At 60.5% G+C, this 7,154-nt stretch overlaps 1 long non-coding RNA gene across 1 annotated transcript; it reads right to left on the bottom strand.

The window, feature by feature from the left end:
- Positions 1 to 1,103: 1,103 nt before the first annotated feature.
- Positions 1,104 to 4,600, bottom strand: LOC119878875. The gene is made up of 4 exons (XR_005387204.1): positions 4,465 to 4,600; positions 4,207 to 4,343; positions 3,298 to 3,403; positions 1,104 to 1,457 (listed from the first exon to the last, which is right to left on the bottom strand). It is a non-coding gene; the product is annotated as an uncharacterized LOC119878875 (long non-coding RNA).
- Between the last annotated feature and the right edge of the window lie 2,554 nt (positions 4,601 to 7,154).

The raw sequence follows: 7,154 nt of genomic DNA, 5'->3' as shown, positions 1-7,154 counted from the left end.
GGGCCCGGGTCCGCTCGCTCACCACAGGCCCCTGCGCCAGCGAGTCCCCACGAGAGAGGCTGTTGAGTGAGCGGGTGGGTGGGTGAGCGGGTGCTGGGCGCTTCAACTGCCAGCCACAGTCCGCTCCCACCAGCACGCTGCTTCTCTCGCTGTGGGACCCACATGGGTCACCTGGGAGCCGGTTAAAGACAAGGGCCTGGGTCTCCCTGAGAGTCTGGGCTCGGACGTGGGACCTGCAACACAAACCAGGCCTTCTAGAGGCTTCTAGCCTGACGCCAGGTGGGGACCCCGCCAGGTCAGCCTCCCCCGCCACCTTGACAGAACAGAACAGGGGTGTGCCCAGCTGGAGAGCCGGATCCTGCTCCACCTCCTGCAGGCCTGGCTCCCCGCAAACGGCTCAGTACACTCCAAGGCCCAGGAGCATTTTCCCACTCCCCTCCCTGTCCGCATCCCGTTCCTCAATCAGGATCCAGTGAGGACAATGAGGATGCTGCTGCTTCTGGACCCTGGAGGATTCGTCTCCACACTGATGGTTGTGAAGAGCCCATGAGAACACAAAACATCTCCAGGAAGAGGTTCTCAGGGACTCACGCAGGGGACTAATTTGTGTCCACGAGGCTGTTTCCTCATCAGGGCTGGGGGGGGGGGGCGGGGGGACCGGCAGTCTCAGGACCGGGCCCCAAAACTGCAGCATCCACTGGGCTCAGGGTTCCTTCAGAGCAGGCCTGCTGTGCGGCTCCAGCATGTGGCCCAGGGAGGAGATGGGGAGGATCTGGGCGCAGGAGGGACTGGTGTGACAACCCCAAGGCCAGGGTGGGGCAGAGTGCCCACAAAGAGAACGGAGCACTCCCCCCAAGCCAGCTCTCCACCTGCTGTCTCCTGGCTCAGGGGTGCACAAGCAGACCCAGACACACACGTGCATACACACCCCAGCACATGCACACACACGCATGTGCACACTCACAGACACCCACGTACACGTGCGAATGCACGCACAGAACACATACACATCCATGCACACATGCATGTGCATGTGCACATGACACGCATGCACACACACCCATGAACGCATGGGTGCGCACAGTGACATTCACACATGCGTATGCGCACAGGCACACACATGGCCGTGCAGGAAACACCACCACCTCCGTGCCATGTGCATAACCCTGTGTGAGAGGACTTTCTCCTGTCGCTGCCTTTTTCCACATCTGCCACCTGCCCCAAACCTCGCAGAAGCCCGCCCTCTGGGTGCTGACCGTCTCTGGTTCCTGGGCAGGAATCCGCCCTCAAACATCTGGACAGCTGCAGAGCTCACCATCCTGGAGACCTCCGATCATCTGCCTCTGAGAAGGGGCTCCCCACGGTCACCCAGAACTCATCAGGTCACATCTTCAGACATTCAGGAGCCTGCCTTTCCCAAAATCGGAAGATTTGCAGCCATAGTATATGTCCTCGTCCTTTTCAGAAAAGGGAGGGTTCAGTGGGATGTTCCGGAACCTTCTTTGACACAGACCTGGGGGCAGCTGATGCTGGCGATAAGGCTGGACGGGCCCGGGAAGGGATGTAATGACCTAAGGAAGCTCTGGGGGCGCGTGGGGGCACAGTTACAATGTGTGCCCTAGTTGCTCCTCCTTGGGGAGCTCCAGGCCACGCTCACAGCAAGCAACAGTTGGGCCAGCCTGTCGCCGGTCACACAGTCACTCAGTCAATCAATCTGTCAATATTGGGTCAATGCCTTGCTGTCCGTTTGACCCTGGGTGTGTCTGGTGAGGACATGCAGGGTGGTGTGGAGTGCGGCCCCAACGGGACGTGGTGCCCACAGAGCTCTGCTCTCCAGATCCCGGGGAGAGCGGGCAGGGGGTACTGGAGAGACAGCTGGGTCCTGGGGTCTGCGGCCTCCTGGGCTCCCTGGAGAGCACTAGAGGGGCCCCTCCCGGGGAGGACGAGCTCGCCTGGGGATCCAGGCTGTCCCCCTGCACAGGCAGAGTGCTCAGAACCGCAGTCCCCTGTGGGATCTGGGTGGAAGAGCATCTGCACCCACCCTGCATCCCGAGTGTCCCCAGCAGTGCGCCCACAACTCGCCCACCAGCAGGGTCCACTCTTCCCTGATGGACTTCTCTGCCCTGGTGGGCTGACAGAGGAGCCCCTGGTGTGCGCCATGGGAAACCCTGGGTCAGCACCCCAAGTCTCTGCCTGGGAGGAGGCGCTGGGGCTCCCAGTGGGTCTGGCCCATTCCCAGGCCCTCCTCAGGCCCCCAGGGTCTGCCGGCCTCCTGGCCTGGGCCACAGGGAAGGCCCCGGGTCGCTGGAGGGGAGGGGGCTGCAGCTGGGCTTCCCTGTGAAAGGTCCTCAGAGAGCCACACAAGGCGGCCTTGTTGGGAACAGCCTCCCCCGGCTGGGGTTTCCTCCCACAGAAGCAGGAAGGGTGACCCCGGGACCCGGTCCCGTGCCCTGCACCGCGTGGGGCCACTGCCGGTCTATTTCTAGCTCCAGCCCCGGCTCCCCCCGACACTGGGGCACTGAATGAAGCTCTTTGCAGCAGGATCCGCCCTCCCTATGGCCCTCCTGCAGCTGACCCCTCGCTAAGGGGACACAGAGGTCATCGACCTCAGGGGGGCACAGCTGTGAGGGTGGACGTGGCCAAGGCCTCAGCACCAATGAAGAGGCTCCCTGGGGACTCCGGGGGCAGGATGCCCTTCCCCTACAACCTTCCGCGGCTCCCCGTGGCCCCTCCTTCCTCGAGGTCGTCCCTGGCATGCACACCCTCGGTGCCCCCACCTCCCTCTGTCCCCTGGTGAGGCCAGGAGCCCCCCACAGGCAGGGTCAGGGCACCGCGGTCTGAACCCGGGCACCCCCAGCAAGACAGGACAGAGTCCACTCAGCAGAGACGGGCGCAGGGGTGTACGCAGTGACACCTGGCCCCAGGCCTGAGGTGAGCACCGCATGCCCTCCCCGCTGGAAGGTGCTGGTCAAGGAGCCTGGCCCCTGGGGAGGTGGGGGTGTCCACGGCCCTCATGGGTCCGATCAGTGTGGGGCCGGAGCGGGTGGGTCCACCAGGCTTCTCTGGCCTCAGTTTCCCTGCCTGTGAGGTGGGACTGGGAATCCCAGCAGAGAGCCTCAGGGGCTGCTCTGAGGTCAGTCGGGGCAGTGACCACGGGGGCCCACCAAGACCCCGCCGGCACGGGGTGGCCCAGAGCGCCCAGGGCTTCTCGCCAGGGTCAGTATGGGTCAGGACAGAGGTTCTCTCTGCAGACTGAGACCCCCCCACCACCAGCTCGGGACCGCGGTGCTCACAGACCGTCCAGCTGCTGCCGGCCTCAGGCTCAGTGTGGGATCAAAGTTGCTCAGGCTTCGGTAGTACAGGGTCGATGCAGGAGGTAGGTGCTCACGCAGCTGGGGGGCGGCTGAAGGAGGGGTGCAAATGAGCCCCCATCATGACGCAGGGTCACCGCAGACCTGACCCCCCAGGCCCCCGTCCTCTGAAGACTGGGATCAGATGCAGACCCTCTTACACCGGGGGGTGGGTGCCACCTTCTCCCCGTGCCCAGCTGCACCTGCTCCGAGAGCTTCTCTGTGTCCTGTCCACCTGCTGTGACGAGGCCCCTGAGGCAGAGCCCACGGCACCTCTGCCTTCACTGGGCAGGCTTGCCGGACCCCTCCTCACGACAGGCTGAACAGGGCTTTTCCCCTCGGACCCTCTGCACACCCCGAGCTTGGGGGCCACTGAGGTCGGGCTGGAGGGGCCTCTCCCTGCGGGACATGACCAGTGGTGACGGGGGCCTTGGCTGGGAGTGGCAAAGGAAGGGGCAGGATGTTTGTGGGGCTCAGACTCCAGCATGGTGTCTGCAGGGCTGTGGCGGAGCCAGCTCAGAGCAGCAGGACCCTTAATGAGTCATGAGAAATGTTCCAAAGCCCCTAGAGATTTCAGGGACCAGGTGTATGTCTAATGGGGAGTGGGTCCTATGTCACACCGGTGGGCTTGTGAGCCAGCAGAATGAAAAAAAAGAAAGAAAAGAAAGAAAGAAAGAAAGAAAGAAAGAAAGAAAGAAAGAAAGAAAGAAAGAAAGAAAAAGAAAAGAAAAGAAAAAAAAAGAAAAAAAAAACAGAACAGACCCAGGCACAAAGGGGAAGTAATGAGAAGCTCAGGATGGTGCAGCTTCAGGCGCAGTTTGATCCAGTAGCTCAAGCCCTGGCAGCAGGGCCTGACCTCTCTATCTCGTGGGTCACGTTTCCTGTGCCCACGTCGTCCCAGACCAGCATCTCCTCGGTGTCACGTCCACCGAGACAAATTCTCTTCTCCAAGCGGATGCAGCCACCTGCCACGCCTGCATCCATCACCCTGTCCTGGGAACGGAAGGCTCTGGTCTGCAGAGGCTGAGCACCTGGGGTGGGGGTGCCATCAGCCCTACCCAGACCACCCGGACAGCGTGGGGAGAGCCCCCCGATGGAAACCAGGTGCTGTTACCTGAGGAAGAAGGACCAGCTCACTCAGCTGCCCTCCAGGGTCCCCAGGAGCTGTCACACTGGGTGTCTAAATTCGTCTCCGGAAATGGGGCTGCCACCTCTTAGCCCCCAAGACGCCGGCGACTTTCTCTCCTCGGGGGCCCGCAGGTTCCTAATGAAGGGGATGCCAGGACAAGGGGGCAAGGCCAGACCTCATGGATGCCCGCCCTGGGGGGCAGAGCTGAGCAGCCTTCACCCACCTGCAAGGACCCTGTCCCGTCACCATCCGGGCTGCCCGTGCATTTTGTGCAGGTCACCTGGGCTGCCATCTGAGTGACCGCTCTGCTCACCAGTGGCAGCAGGACAGACGCAGCCCCAAGGACCCTTGGAAGTGAGGAGACTCCCCTGTAATGAGCTGCTTCTGGGCCAAAGCTGTGCTGCTGGCGAGACTTCCAAGTGCGGCAGGAGGGGAAGGGTTAACTGGTGTGGGGAGCAACTCAAAGTCTTGGAATCCACCCTGTTTCTGAGTCTGTGTTTTGTGCCGGTAATTAATTGGATGGAAGCTGTTAGACTTTATGAGGAAACCGGAGATAATGCAGGTTCGCTGAATCTCGGGAAGATTAAGTTAATTTATCTGGTTCAGGAGCTGCCAGGAGCATCAGCAGCGCTGCTGTTTCGAGGGAGGAGCAGAGCGGGGTGCGGAGTGCCTGTGAGCAGCCTGTGCTCCTTGTCTCCTGCCTGCAGCTCGCTGAGGGGCGGGGGCCCAGGCAGCGGGGGACCCCAGCTCCCCAGGGCCCTGTGGCCCCAGGTGGGCCCAAGCCTCAGTCTCCCCGTGGGTGCGGGGATGAGGACAGCGCTTCCCCTCCTGGGGGGTGTGGGGGGCTCCCGGAGGAGGTGATACCCTGGGATGCCCCTGCCCCTCCCAGGTAGCAGAAAGGACCTGGTCCTCAGCTGCCCCCAGCACCTCCCTGGGGTGCTGGCTGCCCTGGGCGGGGCCTGCACCTCCACGGAGCCCTCCCCGCCCCTCTCTGTCACCCCTCCCCTCCCCCCGGGTCCTCTGTGCCCCCTGTTAACTACCCCCTCTCCTAGACTCCGTCCCTACCCGCCCCTCACGCGGATGGAGTACTTGATTTCAAATGCAAACACCCTGCTGCTGATCTACTTCTGGGTCTTGCAAACACTGACTTTCTCAAAGAAACTGGGACTTCCCTGTCCTCAGTGACCCCCCCCTTGAACCCCAGCCGCGGGAGGAGGTGGCAGGACCACCTGCTCTTCCTCCCCTCCTGTCCTCTGAGCCCTCCTTCTGCCTCCCCTGCTCCGGCGGTGTCTGGTGCTCCAGGCTCCTCAGCCACTGCTCCCCGTCCTCCCTGACTGTGTACGGGAGGCGCTGAAATAAATTCTGCGTCTAAAAAGCTCCGAGTGGTAGAACATTCTCCCCGATTGAGTCACAATCACAGTCTCAGCGGACGCATCTTCAAAACAACATAAATAGATGAAATATTCGTATAATGTGTGCATTTATATCGTACATAAATCGTATACGAAGTATAGAACATAGATCTAACCGTATATACAGCGCATGAGGTCCTGACATACGTGATGTAGGTATTTACATCCCCGTGTGTTTAACATATCTGCAGAGGCACGGGGACTCCTGTGCTCTGTGCTGCTGTCCCGAGTGCCAAGATTAGGACCCTAAGAAATACCCCTCGGGGCACCTTGCCCCCATCCTGTCCTGGGGTTCAGGCGGAGAAGGTGGGGGAGCGTCCCCAACCCCCACCCGTGTGGCTGAATTGTCAGCTCCGGTCCCACTTGCCTGAATTCCCTAGAGCTCAGTCCCACAGTCTCTTCTCACCTTACGTGTTCTCCTCAGCGGTTATCAGATAAAATACAGGATGGCCAGGTACACTCGAATTTCAGATAACCAGAGTAGCTTCTGTATGTGTATAGCCCATGCAACACTGGGGCATAGCTATGCCAGGGGTCCTGTGCTCTTCATCTGAAATTCAAGGCAAACGGTGTCCTGCATGTTGATGCGCTCGCTGGTAGACCAGGCTCCCAGGTCAGCCCCTCCCCCGAGCCTCCAGAGCCACCTGCTGACAGCCCCCCCCTCCATCTCCGCCCCAGCCTGGCCCCTGCCCGCTGCCCCTGAAGGACCTGCTTTGACCACATTGCCCCCAGACGTCTCACAGGACCTCACTGTTCACATGCCCCGTGGCAGCTTTAAAATCATTTCTGTTTGAACACATGACGCAGACTCCCTCACTGCAGCGCCCATCCTCCACTGTCCCTCCGTCTCTCGGTTTCTCCCCAGACAATCAGTTTATCAATCAGCTCCTTATCCTTCCGGAGAGTTCTGTGTCTGCAAAGGAAGTACATAGATACGTCTCTTATCTCCATACAAATGGTAGTGCATGATATATGCTTCCCTGCACCTGCTTTCTCATAAAACCACACACACTGGAAAGTGTTTCCTATCAGTAAATAGAGATCAGCCTCCTTCTTTAGCAGCTGAATAGTATGCTGCACGGCCTGGATGCTGCAGAACTCATTTAACTCATCCCAACTGGGAGATGTTTCACGGAACTCAGTCCTTTCCAGTGATGAGTGTGTGCGCACACGTGGGCAGCTCTGTGGGGCTCAGGCCCCGGAACCGCTTGGCTGGGGAGGACATGCACCGTGAAGTATGTTTTGATCCACACACTCACTGTG

The sequence above is a fragment of the Canis lupus genome, unplaced genomic scaffold (assembly GCF_011100685.1).
Source record: "Canis lupus familiaris isolate Mischka breed German Shepherd unplaced genomic scaffold, alternate assembly UU_Cfam_GSD_1.0 chrUn_S2024H2223, whole genome shotgun sequence".
Lineage (NCBI taxonomy): Eukaryota > Metazoa > Chordata > Mammalia > Carnivora > Canidae > Canis > Canis lupus.
Note: the sequence above shows the minus strand (reverse complement) of the source record. Positions and strands in the feature narration are given on the sequence as shown.